The following is a 13,113-nucleotide window of genomic DNA, read 5'->3' on the forward strand; positions in this document are numbered from 1 at the left end:
CATCACCAGCTCAGAGCTGATGCCAAGAACAAACCAGGAGATGTGCTTGGGTATCTGAGAAACTTGAGGAAAATTTAAGGAAAACATTCCCCCAGGCAATGGGAATGTGGAAAGACATTTTGAAAGGAATGAAAGTAGTATGTGCTCATCATCAGTGGGACGTAGAAAGTCAGAACTATCCTAAGCTTAGGTGCAGGATGTCATCAGCAGCCAGGCATGGATGAAAGGTGGCAGTGAGGTCAGCTGTGATTAACTGTGAGTGTTGTGCAAGGGATGAGTTTGGCTGTGGCTAGAAGGAAAGTCTCCTCCAGATTAGGCAGATGCTACAAAGGGAATTTCTGGTAGGGTTGTTATGTCCTGCTGCATCCAGCACGCCTGCTTTGCTCTGATAACACTTTGCTGTGCTTCACAGACTCGGGTATGTGCCTTGCTGTGCCAGCCACGTGTGTGCATTTCAGTGGAGAGGTGCTTATCTGGGACATTCCAGCGTGGGGGCTACCAGGAAAAGTTATTGCTGGCACCTCTGTGCCAGTTCCTGGCTCCTCTGGTGAACATTTTGTCCTGTGTTTGAAGTTAAACACTTTGAGTACCCAAAGGGCTTCTCTTCAGCTCCATCAAGCTCTGACTATACCAGAAATCCTCTCCTGAGTGTAAGCAACAATTATTTGCAGATATGAAATTGAGAGAATGCTGTAACAAGTACATGTATGTGAATGTAATGAGAATTTCAGCCCAGTTAAGGTGCACTTATACTTAAATTAGTGAGTGGGAGACCTCCAGGGAGAGGAAAAAAAAAATGTTTGGTATGCCTGCAGAAATTTAAGAATGTAAAACTTTCTTAAATGTAACCTTTCCTTTCCTGCTTTTGGTGACAGCAATGATTCAGGGTAATGGGAAGACAACGGTCTGGAACTCCCAGTCTTTTCAAGCAACTGTGCTATTGCCATGGCATGGATTCCTCCAGCTGAGCCTGATGTGGCTCCTGCTCCTGTCAGGAGGTTTTCTCTTGCTCACATTTTATATAAAATATGCAGCATCTTCTGATTTGTAACACTGCTCTTTGTGATTTCCAGATCCATGCTGGCACGTCTCTGAGGTTCATGCTGGAGAGGTTTCTGCAGCTAATACTTTTGCACCCTCATGGGTATGTGAAATTTTACAGAAAGCTTCCTCCTCCACTCAAAAAGGAACTAGAGTTCACTTTTTTTTGATTTTCAGGGGCTGGAACACAACGTTCCAGATCAAATACACAACTTATCATCTGAAACTGGGCACTTGAAACAATTCCAAGCACCGGGGCAGATCGATCACTTCTTAAACAGCATTCTGGTTTTTGGGGGTTGAAACCAGAAACTTCAGGGCAGAGAAACTTCAGAGCAGAAACTTTGCAGCAGAGCCAAGACAGGACAGCATCTCTTCCATCCCTTCAGCAGCAGGTCCAGTGTGCAGGGCTTTTCTTCATGTTTTCAAACACTGTGGGAAGAGCCAGGGATGGGACAGCCAAGGTCAGAAGTTTGACTGTTCTGGGAGTACAGTTTGGGACCATTTTGTAGTTTAGCTGCTCTGGATTATGAATCCTTTGGACACAGAATCTCTGCTGTCCTTTTTAGGAAGGGATTGGAGGGGAACTTAAATATGAGGAGAAAGATTCAGGTATGGATTTTACAGCTAGAAATTGTTTGTGCAGTCCTTTGCCCTAGGATTGAACATGGTGTCATACTGAAGGCCAAAACAGTTTGCTCTGTTGAGTATTTAACAATTAGGATACTTCAGGTAGCTGAAAGCCAGGACAGCTTTGACAGTCCAGCTACAATAGTTGGTCAGAAGAGCAAACATTTCCAAAGTAATGGCTTCTAACAGTAAAACTGTGCTGCTGCTGAGAGAGTGAATTCCAGCTTCCTCATGTGAAAGAAGCTCCGAGGACAAAAGCAGCGTTTTCTCTGCATTTACCTCCATCTGCACAAAGTACTTTTGCTGGCACAGCTCTGCCTTCAGAGGATCTTACCCCAGCCCTGACTGACACAACTGTGCCAGGAGAGTTGGTGGTGGAGCCCTGACCTGAAAACACCCGGGCTCAGCTGCAGGGTTAATACCCAGCTGGGAATAAAAAGAGGGACTCACTGAGTCCACTTTCTGAGCTGTCCTGAAGTGAAACCCATGCACAGCCTGGGTGGGAAACCGTTGTTCTTTGGGAAGGAGATCCCTCAGCTCTTTCAGCTATTGTATTTTGGGGAATGGGTTTGGTCTAAAGAAAAACCTTTGGGGCCCAACAAAATGCTGAATTTATTTACAAAAATTGTTTAAAATTGGCTGTGATGTACATGGGTTGTTATTTTGATCCAGTGCCTTCCCCCTGAGCTAGCACTGATAGATTTATAGAATTACAGAATTATAGCATGGGTTGGGTTGGAAGGGACCTCAAGGATCATCCAGCTCCCACTCCCTGCCATGGGCAGGGACACCTTCCACTATCCCAGGCTGCTCAGAGCCCCATCCAGCCTGGCCTTGGACACTTCCAGGGGTGGAGCATCCACAACTTCTCTGGGCATCATGTGTCTCAGCACTCTGATATAGAAGAATTTTTTCTTTAAATCATCTGCTTTGTGCCAGGGATCTTGGAGCTCATCTGCTCACCCGACTGACCCAGCTGAAAATTAGCTCTACTGGGACATTATTCCTGGCTCTTCCACCCCATGAGTGTGTGGGAGATGGGAAGCACTGCCCAAAGAAAATCTTGTAAGAAAGTACACATTACTCCTTCAAAATGCCTCCGACAGCTCTTGAAGTACTGGGCTTAACGCCATTTATTGATTTGTAACCATGGAGACAGTGCATCTTCCCAGTGTACAGTGAGGGAAAAGCTCTTTTCCTTCACCTCCTCAAGGAGTGAACAATGCTGGAAAATGCTCTTACCCCTTGTAACCTCCCCAGGCCTTCACAGGAGGAACCAGAAAATTGTTTGCCTTCTCAGAGGCTGCTGCACTTTCACAAAGGTGGAGAAAATCAACCATTCCTTGCAGAACCAGCCTGGAGCAAAAAGGGCTAAGCTATTCTGGAAGATGAGAGATAAGCAAACCAGAAAGCCTTATCAGAGATTTGTCTTAACTTGCCAAGGTATTTTCTTTGATGAAAGAATCCAAACAGTTGTTTGAAATGTTCTGTCTGCTAAGATTTGTTTCCAGAGAGATCTGTCTCACATCATCCTGATAAATGAAGCCTTTCTGCATTAGGTTTTTTAATAAAGATCTTCACTTTCTAAATTAAAAATTTAAAGTGCTAAAAACGCAATCAACAGAAACTTCAATTCCAAAAACAAAGGCTGAAGAATAGTGGATCCATATTTGTTCTGAGTGTGTGTTATTGGGCAAGTCCAAGTCCATTTCAGGAAGGATGGAGTGCTGGAGTGGGATCCCCGTGATTCAGCCTCGTGTGACCTGCAGCGTGATCGCACTCACCCACCAGCTGACAGCAAACTGGTAACATTTGCTGGAGAATTGATGAAGATTTGAGGAAAATGGGCAAAAAGACCAACTGCAGAGCATCAGAACCACAGATAGGCACCAAAGTTTTGATACAGAGGCACTAGAAATAGAAGGTACCAAAGAAACCCAGGTAATTTTAAACTGCCCTTTTCTCATAGTGTAAAACTCAGTCCTGCTGTTTAACCTGAGACACACTGGAGCTGGGTGGCCAATGTGACAATCTGGTGACTTGCCAGGAAAAAAAAGTGGTTTGGATTGACTTGTCTGCTTTGCAAACTGTGCTTAAAAAGCAAATTATACCTTTCTATTTTTGTTGGGAATTCAAAATGTTTACTTGCAACATACAGTTTCAACCAATAGTTTTTCTATTTTGAATGGAAACTCCTACTTTTTTGCATGTCGTGGTTAGAAACAGAGTACAAGCAAATTGTCTTTTCCCTGAACAAAACACGAAAATCTTTGTCTAACCCAGCTCTTGGAGAAGGGACGGGAGGAAGAGCTCTGAGTCAACTCCAACAAAACAAAGGGTTATTTGGCTGAACCCCTTGGTCTGTTATTTGTGCGGCTCCCTCCTGAAAGAGCAGCATCTCGGGCCTTTCTGCCATGGACTGGCAAAGCCAAGGCTGATTTTTGGCGTGGCTTAGAGGCTGTTGATGGAGTGCACTGAGTATAAATGACAGAGTGATGCTCGTGCGAATGTAGAAAGGATCGCTGCATTAAAAGCTGCAGCAGGTTCATCCCCAGCACAGAGGCAAACGGCTGGCATGGGTGCATGCAGATTTATTTAACCAGGGTGTCACCGGGTGCTCCTGCCCGGCCGGACCCCTTCCGTTCCCTTGCCGAGGAGCGATTCGGGGGGATCTGGGGCTGCTTCAGAGCGGGGACACTGTCGGGGTGCCGGGGAGGGCCCCCGGGCTGTTCCCAGGGAGGTGGCGGAGTCACGGCTCCTGTTGGAAGCCTGGACGCGTCCCTCGGTACCAGGGTGCGGTTCGGCCCGAGCTGTCCATCTGCGCTCGATGGGCTCCTCCAGCCCCAGCAAGGGGCACCGGGAGCTCGGCAGTCCCTCATGGCCGGCCCCGGAGCGGCGGCGGGCGGTGCCTGGGCCGGGCGGGGCAGAGCGGCGGCTCGGGGCCGGTCCCGGGGCGGAGCGGGGCGGGCACGGAGCGCAGCGGCGCGGGCGGGACGGCGGCGGGGGCTGCCCGGAGCCGGCGGAGGCGCGGCCGCCCCGGGAGGGCTCTGCGCGGTTCGGCCGCAGGTAAGGGAACTTCCTGGGACCCGCTGGGAGCCGACTGCGGCAACTTCGTGTCCCGGCGGGATCCCGCCGTGCGCTGCCCTGCCCCGGCGGCTCCTCCTCTGCCGCCGCCATGGCCCGGGGCCCCCGGCAGCGGAGCCGGAGCCGGCCGGGGACGGGAGCGCCGCGTGTGCCCAGAGCGGGGGGCAACGGGGGGGCTGCCCTGCCACATCCCGCCGGAGTCTGTCCCCTCTGCGTGTCCCTGTGCCCGTGCTGTGGCCCTGTGCCTGTTCCCTGCCATATCCCGCCACTCTGTCCCCCTGCGTGTCCCTGTCCCCGAGCCGCCTCCCAGTGCTTTCGGCACTCCCGACCTTCTGTGCCTTGTTTCTGCGCTGGACCCGATGTAACTTTCCAGGAAGTTTTGGGGACATGTTGGCAGTCTCCGGATTGATCTTTTCAGGCTCCAGCAGGACGCTTCAGGCACTGGTGCTGTGAAACTGCAGTTAGGAGTTTTATCTAGAGCTAACAAATGTGGTTTGATTTAAGGCCTGGGCTTCTTACACCCTGTAATTATTTTTTCGAGGTCTGTTTGTGCTCGAGCCGTGACGGAAAAGTTGCAATGGCTGTGCTTGCTCACACCGTGGCTGGGGTGCAGCTGGAGCTGTAAAAAGGTGCTTTACACCTCGGTGGCTGTTCCTGGGGGGAAGGGAAGCTTTGGTGTTCAAGGCTTGGCTGTGCTGTAACACGTGCGTGCTCCCTCGTGTGAGTGAGTGAGGAACACAAGGAAGAGTTTCAGGCTGGGCTTGGCTGTGCCTGAGCCTTCCGAGGCTCTGCTGGCTCTCCTTGTTCTGGCCCAGCACGGCCGCTGCAGCAGCACCGTGTGTAGGCTCTGTGATTGCTCTGGCAGCACATTGAGCAATGCAAGGGGCTCTGCCTTCCAAACAACAAACAGCAGAAAAGGGTCATGGAGTGGGAATGTTCTCCGTGCTTACACCGTGGAGCTTTGGGGAGGAAGGTGTCCCTGAGTGTCAGCTTGGGATTTAGTGCCGCTAGTAAAGGGAGCAGCTGCATCTTGAGGATTTACATTGGTGAAGGATGTAAGTAGAGGTTTCAGTGCTCTCAGTGAGCAGCATGGCAGGTTGGTTTGAGAGGCATTCTGGAAAGCAGGAAAGCAGAAATCTGCTTCAACTCTGTTTCAAGTGCAGCAAAGATTTTGGCCCCGTAACTTCTTCACATCACTAAGAAATGAAGAGCCAGAGCACTCCCTAGATTAGCTGAGTACCCATCCCAGTGGAGTTTTGGATTTGGCACAGCCTGAGAAGCTGTATCAGAGATGAGCTTCTGGCAGTGACAGTGGCTGTCAGTGCTGTGCCGTGGTGCTCACACATTGGGATGGATGTTCCCATGCCAGGAGCGTGGAGTTGGTGTTTCTCTCTCCCTGAAGGCAGCAGGAGCCCCCACCTGCCTGCCTGGCTGTGAGGGGGCCCTGAGGAGCAGGTTCCCTCTTGGGCACCCATCTCCTGCCTCGAGCCCTGGGATTTCATCCATTTGCTGCAGCTGGCTGTGAGAGCTGTGCTGAGGAGCGCTGAAGTTGGTTTGTGCCGTGCACAAGTGTCTGCAGCAGTTCCAGGCTCAGGAGGAAACTGGGTGAGTAAAGTTTCTGCTGTCCCTGACACGCAGGGATGTCACTTTGGGCAGGGACCCTGGTGAATTCCATCTTTTTTCCTACTTAGATGTGAGCCCTGTTTCCTTTCTGGGCTGTGCTGCCAGCGCAGTGACACACGCTGCAGGAAGGTCAGGGGTGCCGCTGGAAATGTCTGTGGAGGGGCATGGGGAGGCTTTGCCTGTGACCCCTGGCAACAGGAGGATAATTGTTAACATTCCTGGCATGACAGCCATTCCCAGCAGCCTGAGGTTCCCAGGTGGTGCTGCCGGCCTGTCTGGTCCCATCGCTGCCCGGTGTGAGCAGGACAAAGTCTGGGCCCTGCTCATGGCCAGGGCAGGGTGGCTGAGCACGGGCAGGGCTGTGTGTGATGAGGTGCTGCAGTGTCCATCAGAGGTTTTGTCTCTTCAATCCATCCCAATGGGAGCTCGCTGATGTTCCTTTCCCCACTTGAAGGAACACTTTCAGTGCAGTGGAAATCCTTCCCCTGAAGAGCTTTGAAACCAGCGAAGCTTTAGTCACTCTCTTGTCGCTGGTGAGATTGCATCAAACCAGGCCCTTGGCTTGCTGAGCACCAGGGAGTTACTGTAAACTCCTCTGAGTTTCCTCCTTTGGGGAACTGACTGATGTTCTTTGTTGTCCTTTGCATTATTTGTTTTTCTGGGAAGGTGGAGGGAGCACGGAGAGGGGACCAGATCCCAAATCTGGGTCAGATGTTCCAAAAACATATTGCTGACTCCTGAGGTGGTTCAAAAGGGGTGCAAAAGCCCCAAAATGCCTCTGACTGGGGAGTCTGCTGTTTGGCAGTAGTCTTAATCAGAGAAAGTAGGAGCCCAGATATTAGGCAGGATTTAGGGGGTGATAAAACATCCTGTGGTGTTAGGGGTGGTCAGTAAAGCCCCTGTCCCACTGCTGAATTTGTGTGCCCTTCCTTAAGGAGGCGCTGGTAACTTTTGCCTCAGCTGCTAAATGAAGTGCAAGTTAGGTTGGTGTGTCTGAGACATCTCCTTCTTGTACTCACCTTGGTGATTGTCCAGGCTTCAAAGCAAAACTGAAGTTATGTGGCTGCTTTAAAGTGTTCATTTATGATCTGACCTATATCTGCCTGGCCAAACCACATCTGTAAACTTAGGAAAGCAAGGAACAGGTTAATGGAAGGTTCAGGCAGGTTTTGTTGTGTTCACTCTTGTGTGGAACGTGTGCATGCAGCTGTGCATTAAGGATACATAAAAATAATTAATACCTTGATAACTAAAACCACTTAATACCTTCCTGTACTTAAGCTGAATAGTGAGCCCCTTCCCCCATTAGGAATTGTGAGATCCCATTAGTCATCCCATTAGTCATCCCATTAGTGACTTTGCTTTTGAATCCAGCCCAGGAGAGGTGAACTATATTGCCTTGCCTCATGCTTACTGCTGGTGTTTATGCCCACATGTTTATTTAGCATTTACTGTAAATTCCCACCCTGGCTGAGTGAAGACAAAGTGAGTGGTCATTTAATGACAGCTTCAGAAATCAGAGGTAGCTCTTTGGAGATGTCTGGTTTGCAAGAGTTAACCTTTGCATCACACAAAAGGCTCTGTGTTATTTTCCAGAGATTACATCTCTTGCTCTGTGTTTGGAAAAGTCAGCATCTAATCCAGAATGAAAACTTGGTCCTCTTGGAGGTCAGTGTTTCTCTTGCCATGGCTTTGTTACCTGCACTTGTTGTGTGTTTCCAATTTGAGGCAACTTCAGCAGAGGTCACGATAAGTCCTGACATCTCTCAGTGGGTCTATCGTGGGATCTTTGCTTTGGATCTCCCTTTCCCTAGGGAAAGTGCTCATCTGGAAACAAGCCTTGAGATGTAGGGAATAATGCATCTTTTTATTCTCTCCTTTTTATTCCCCTTCCTCTCTCTCACAAATTGACCTGTGTTGACTCAGCTCATACTGAAGCTGTTTGTTACTTTTCTAGTAGTGCTTGCTGCCAAAATAGTATTTTATTTGTGCTTAAATGATGGAATTTCCAATTAATGATTCAGTCATCACACTGAATTTACAGTTACTTGCCCTGTGTATGCTGTGTGTTGCTCTTGCTATGGGCACATACAATTGCCTGGTGTCCTTTAGCTTCCAGAGCATGTTGCTCCTCTGCACTTCTGCAGTACACAAGGAAAGTGTGCAGGATTAAAGCTTTCTTCTTTTTCTATTGGCTGTCCTTCTGTTACTGTTAAAAGGCCAAGATAAACCAATTGTGTAAAAAGCTGATTTCTTTCCTCAGTGAAGCTATATTTAGATACAGATTTTGCAGCCCATTGTAGGCAAAGCCTTTCTGCTCCCTGCCCCTGCCCAGGTCATCTTTATAATTTATCACAGAATCACAGCATGTGTTATGTTGGAAAAGACCTCCAGGGTCAATGTGCCCACCCTTTGATCCCCACCTTGTCACCCAGCCCAGAACACTGAGTGCCATGCCAGGCCTTGCTTGGACACCTCCAGGGATGGGGACTCCAAACCTCCCTGGGCAGCCCCTTCCAATGCTTGACCACCCTTTCCATGAGGAAATTCCGGCTGATGTCCAACCTGACCCTCCCCTGGCACAGCTTGAGGCTGTTCCTCTTGTCCTGTCCTTTGTTCCCTGGGAGCAGAGCCTGACTTCCCCTGGCTCCCCCTCCTGTCAGGGAGTTGTGCACAGCCACAAGGTCACCCCTGAGCCTCCTTTTCTCCAGGCTGAGCCCCTTTCCTACCTCTCTACCTCTCCCAGTTTCCCTTCATCAGGCGGGTGCTCCAGCCCCTTGCCCAGCTCCCTTCCCTTGTCTGGACACGCTCCAGCCCCTCAATGTCCATCTCCAGTGACAGGCCCAGAACTGGACACAGCACTTGGGGTGAGGCCTCACAGTGCCCAGGACAGGGGGATGGATGGACAGTCACTGCCCTGGTCCTGCTGGCCACACCACTGCTGACCCAGCCCAGGGGCCATTGGTCTTCCTGCCCACCTGGGCAGGTTCAACCACTGTTGCCCAGCACCTCCAGGTCCTTTTCTGCTGGGCACTTTCCAGCCACTCTGCCTCAGCCTGGAGCATTGCAATGACGGAGGCAGGTGGAGAACTTGGGAGATGTTGGGCTGTGTAGTCTCATCTCGCCAAACCAACATATCTGCTGGCTGTGAGGGCTGTGAGCTCTTGCCATACAGTGCTTGGTCCCTTTGTGCTGACAGAGCTGATACTTCTGGAGAGAGCTCCTCACTAGTGGTGCTGGCTGGCAGGAATTGTTTGTGGTGAGGTGAGGATGCTCCTGTTCCTTTCCGTGCCTCTGCATCATTAAGCAGTGCAAGTTGTGTCAAGGAGCAGCACCAGAGGCCACTTCAGCAGTCTCTGGCTTGTGGTGTTTGAGGGGAGATAAAAATAACAAACCCAGTGGCTTTAAGCAGCCCTTGGCATACATTTTGATGGGAATCCCTGTTCCAGCATGCACAGTGTTGGAACTCTTGCATGAATAAAATCCCCTTGCCAAATGCTACCTGTGCACAGAAGGCTCCAAGGTCAGGAGTGCTGATGCAATAGTTTGCACTTGCATCTTTCCTTATAGGCTTTTTCCCCAAATATTAGTGGAGAACTGAAGGCTGAGACTTGAGCCAGCTGCTGCAGCATCTGAGCTCCAAAGTGGAGAATCTTGTGCTGCCAGACAGCTGCTGAATTGTGTCACAGATGGGAAAGCCCATCTGATAACCATAGTGTGAATCTGCATCTTTTAAATCCAACAGTTCTCATGGCTCCAACTGTGATGGATTTGGGAGAAGAACTTTGCTTTCTTGCTTTGTTACAGACACATCAAAATAAGGGGAAATTGTAATGGTCTGGTTTCCCTGCCTTGTCTCAGGCTGATCAGTTCTGAAGCAAAAGCACAGGCAAGAGCAGGGTATGTCAGGGTATGTCATATGTCAGTGTAGAATTAACCCCAGATAGTTCATGGGCACTGCAATGGTTGTGAAGGGAGATACAACACACACTATTTATGGTTGGTGACAGAAAAATAACTGTAAAATAACTGTAAAAGCAAACAACCCCCCCGACCCTCCAACCTCTCATTCTCAACTCTTTCCCTTGTTGTGCTGTGTAATGGAGGACAGAAACAAGAACACACATGCATGTACCCAGTTAGCACCAGGATTTGTTTTGGGGATGAGGGAGGGCAGCTCCTTTCCTTGGTGCTGTGGCAGCTGTGCGCACAGCTGTCCATCTGCTCTGTCAGCAGGCGTGGCCATGGGGGTCTGCTTCTCTCCCAGCTTTGTGGTTCATGGGCTGAGTTTGTCCAAAGAGTCCTGAGTAATCCAGAAAGGTTGTTTTACTGAATCTTGACTTCATGTTTTCCCTCTGAAGTCTGTGTACTCACTAGCTACAGCCAGGTAAGAAGTTCTGACAGAAATACAGCCTTTGTGAAACATGGGAAAGGTGTGAACATTGTTGAAGGAAATTGGCTATTTAGACTAGCCCAGGTCATGCAGAGTGTAAGGGATGGGGAGAAGAAACTGCATCCTGTTTGGAGGCTGTTCTGAATGTGTTTGGGTGTCATGAGATTGGCATGTGAAGATGTCTGTAGGATGAAATTGAAGTTCTGTGGAGTGTAGTGCTGCTAATTAATGTTTGTCTTAAAGAGCAGGGGAGAAGAGTATCTTTTTTGTAAAAACACCCTGGACTGTTGGTGCTTTTCTGAAAATAGTTCTGATCTCACATGGTTGTAGCCCTTGTGATCCTGGGTTCTGTACAGCTTTGCTGTGTCCTTACACAACTGCCATGCGTTGGTAAAAATCCCTCTGGCCATATGGAGACTGTCAGAGTCTGTTCTCTGTTAGGCTTGGATCAGGTGGGCTGCTCCTATGGAAGAAGTGTTGTGGAGACAGGGGAAGGGAGCAAATGCATTGGTAGCTTCTCACTGTGAGAGTGAGTGGGTACTCATAGATGTCAGCTGGGTGGTTGTGTTTTGCATGAGTTCAGAACATTTTCTTGTGTCTTTGAAGCATCCATCTCCTCTGTTCTCCTGGTTTGGGTTTTAGACCTGTGCTAAAAGTAGGATGGATTAATCTTTGTCCATCCCCAGCCTTTGAGGGGAGTGTACTGTCTCTGAGAGCTGCTGTGTGCAGGATGTTGGGGCAGCCAAAGGCTGGGGTGTGGGTGAGGCTGTGGCTGTGTGGGAACATTCCTGGTGCTGGAACCTGCATTCCGAGCTGGAAAACATGTGGAAGGTGGTGGCTTGATGGCTGTGATGCTCAACCTTTTTGCTCTCCCTCGTGGACTGGAAGCATCTTTCATTCAGTGGTGGGGGAGAAATGGTACACAGAGCTCTCATTGGAAGAGCCAGAGAAAAATTTTACCCTCTCCAGAAAAAGCAAGGTGCTCCATCCCACAGCTGACAAATCCTTTGTGCTGCGAGAGGGGACCTCCACATTGCAGCTGGATGCTGAAGTAGCTGTCCCTGGTGACTTGCATCAAGATCCAGATTCAGATGTCTATTCTGGACCTGGATGTGCATCGTAGGCAATGTCATTGTGTTGGTGGCCTACAGAGAGGGAGGGGAGGATGTGTTGGAGCAGCCAGGGCACACTGAGAGTTCCCCATTGCTGCCCACAGCTGTTGGCACAGTGGAGCGAGGGTCTTGCTGAAGAAGAGGTGGGTGTGTTGAGCAGCTGGTCTCCAGGAAGGGCTTGTGGCAACTGGGTGACTGCTGGGTTCAGGTGCTGGCTTTGTGGTAGCATCCTCTGTCCTGCTTCCAAACCAGGATTAAGCCAAGGAAAACATTTTTTTACTCCTAATTTAAATCCCTGGGAAGTTGGTTTTGCATCAGAGCAGACTTGAAAAGGCTTGTCAGTTGCATCTTAGAGCCAGCAGCATTTTTTCCACTTAACCAAAGCTGGTTTAATTTGTGACAGCACTTTTAATTTGTTATGTTTGTAAAGGAAACATCACAGGGGAAAGTTCAGAAATGCATATTTATATTTCTTGCCTGAGCTTAAGTTGGCTCTAAGAATTTGGTTTTTGTATTTTTATAAAGAAAGGCTGGATTTCTTTTTTCCTGTGTTGTACAATTTTTTGTTTTGGTTTATTGTTTGTTTTCTTCTCCTCCAAAAGGAGCCTATAGTGACTTACCTTGGTGTCCACCTTCTCTTGGATGTGAAACATGTAACTAACAGCACCTAACCAAAAGCACCTTCTCAGAGGTTTCCACACTCATGGTGGAGCTGGTGTTGGACTTCCTGTGCTGGGCAGGGCCACTGCAATCTCTGCTGCTGCTGGACAGAACTGTATTTTCTGGGATATCTTTAGGACCTGCAGCAGGAATTTGGATGCTGTGGGGGAGTTGCACCACTCCCTACCCCTATCCTTGGGAGGACTGAAGCCTGTGTTAGTGAGGGATCCTAGGGAGGTGTGTGCCCTGCTCTGGGTGAGTGGGAGGACTGTGGCTGGGTTTGGGGTGCAGATGTGCCCCCTTCCCTCCCCTGAGTCCTGGAGGGGACATGTAGCCATCCAGCAGCAGTGGCTGAGGCTGGGACTGTGCCCCATGGCATGGGGACACAGCAATCTCATGGCTGGCTGCTGGCAGCTGGTGGGTAGTGTTACCAGATTTGTGGTCTGCTCTAATGCTGGGATGCTGCTGGCAGTGTTGGGGTGGTGGAAACATCTGGGAGCAGCTGGCTGCAAGATGGTGTGAGTCCTGGGGCTTCCCAATGGCATTGCCTGTCCTCAGCCAGCTTCTTGA

General features: G+C 49.7%; 1 protein-coding gene across 10 annotated transcripts in view; it reads left to right on the top strand.

Moving 5' to 3' along the window:
* The first annotated feature begins 4,663 nt into the window (after window positions 1-4,663).
* Window positions 4,664-13,113, top strand: part of PPFIBP1 (PPFIA binding protein 1) — a 101,915-nt gene continuing 93,465 nt past the window's right edge. For all 10 annotated transcript variants that reach the window (XM_033057317.2, XM_033057322.2, XM_033057319.2 and 7 more), the window contains exon 1: window positions 4,664-4,737. The gene's annotated coding sequence lies outside the window, so the exon portion shown is untranslated. The remainder of the gene's footprint in view (window positions 4,738-13,113) is intronic.

This window comes from Catharus ustulatus, chromosome 4 (genome assembly GCF_009819885.2).
Source record: "Catharus ustulatus isolate bCatUst1 chromosome 4, bCatUst1.pri.v2, whole genome shotgun sequence".
NCBI lineage: Eukaryota > Metazoa > Chordata > Aves > Passeriformes > Turdidae > Catharus > Catharus ustulatus.